Source organism: Tupaia chinensis, unplaced genomic scaffold, assembly GCF_000334495.1.
Source record: "Tupaia chinensis unplaced genomic scaffold, TupChi_1.0 Scaffold000341_1, whole genome shotgun sequence".
Lineage (NCBI taxonomy): Eukaryota > Metazoa > Chordata > Mammalia > Scandentia > Tupaiidae > Tupaia > Tupaia belangeri.
The window spans coordinates 1,349,368-1,351,054 of record NW_006159835.1 but is presented as its reverse complement, the minus strand read 5'-3'; the positions used below and the strand labels follow the sequence as shown (position 1 = coordinate 1,351,054).

Genomic DNA, 1,687 nt, shown 5'->3' with positions numbered 1-1,687 from the left:
CCTACATGGCCAGCTGTGTGGTTTGAATCCCAGACCCTGTGATTTGAAAACTGCCAGGCAGGTGTGCACGTGTCCCCAGAATCCTGACAGAGGTAGAAGTGGAGGAAAAGGGATTGCAGTATGATCATTACCATTCCCCAGTGGGGGTGATTTCTCGCATTCTCTCTCTCTGTCTCTCTCTGGCAAGTCCATGTGCCCTCTGACAAATTAAAAAATATATCTTTAAGTAATCCAAAGGAAGGGAGGGGTGGAGACATGACAAATAACAGAGTAAAAATCTAGAGAACAAGTAGAAAACAAAAATGAAATAAATGACAGTTTTGCTGCTTCACCAGCCGCCGCCCGGCCACCGCCCCTCGCTCCCAAGCACACACGTTCACTCTCAGTCCTCACACCCCTTTTCCTACACTTTCCTCTTCTCTCTGACCGGAGGAGCCACTCTCTCTCCGTGATGCCTGTGGGGACCCAGGTCCAGCTTCTCGCAGTCGGCCATTGTCGCCTGAGGGAGCGAGCAGAGGTCACCACCATGCACAAAACACTGGAGTGGCCACTGGAGGAGTCCACTGCCCAGCAGCTGCCACCAGAGAGGCCCGTCCACATATTCGCCTGTCCCCTTGCCCCGTTCACAATGCAGCCTGCTTATGATCCAAGGAACTATGTCTTCATTGAATTTTGTGTTGAAGACAGTAAAGATATTCATGTAAATTTTAAAATCCAAACTTACATTCAGTTGTCTTGGTGGAAGTGATAATTTGAAACATTTAAATGAAATTGATCTTTTCCACTGTATTGATTCCACATGATTCCAAGCATAAGAGAACAGATAGATCAATTTTATGTTGTTATGGAAAGGAAAATCTGGACATGCATGACCAACATTAACAAAAGAAAGGGCAAAGCTTAATTGTGGACTTCAGTAATTGGAAAGATGACTCATATGAAGACATGTCTAATTTTGATTGTTTCTCAGAGATGATGAACAACATGGGTGGTGATGAGGATGTAGATTTGCCAGAAGTAGATGGACCAGATGATGATTCATAAGACAGTGATGATGAAATAAATGCCAGATCTGGAGTAAGGAATGTTGTTATCACCTGGATTTTGAGAAAGAAAAATAACTTCTCTGCAAGAGAATTCCCGAGTTGACAGCTCTAAAGGCAGATGCTGAATTGCCTCGTTTAACTCATTTTCGACGTTTTTTTTTTTTTTGGAGAGGTTTTTGCTATAGGGCACATGTGCTTGCCAGAAAGACCAACAGTAGGCAAGAAATCAGCCCCCCCCCCCAGGAGGATGGCCACGCCACAATCCCTTCTCCTCCTTCTCCTCCATTCTCCTCTTGGGATCTTGGGGGCACGCATGCACACGTGCCTGGCGTGAGTTTAAGCCACCAAATCTAGGACTCAATCCATGGTCGGCTACATGGGAGTCCAGCAACATAGCCATGACACCAACTGCTGGTCCCCTCAACTTGTTTGTTTTTTAAAAGGCTTCACTAAGGGTTGCTAAGTACCATTGTATGGGGCAGTTTTAAGTCAGCAATAACCTTATGCATGAACATTTCCCAGACTTTCATGAAGCTATTGAAATCCTAGGAAATTGATACAGCACTTGTGATAAATAAAAACATTTTACCTGGGACCAGCAGTTGGCATAATGGCTATGTCACTGGACTCCCAGGTGGTCA

At 45.1% G+C, this 1,687-nt stretch overlaps 1 pseudogene; it reads left to right on the top strand.

Moving 5' to 3' along the window:
* The first annotated feature begins 628 nt into the window (after positions 1 to 628).
* On the top strand, positions 629 to 1,081 carry LOC102500446 (prostaglandin E synthase 3 pseudogene; annotated as a pseudogene).
* Positions 1,082 to 1,687: the final 606 nt, after the last annotated feature.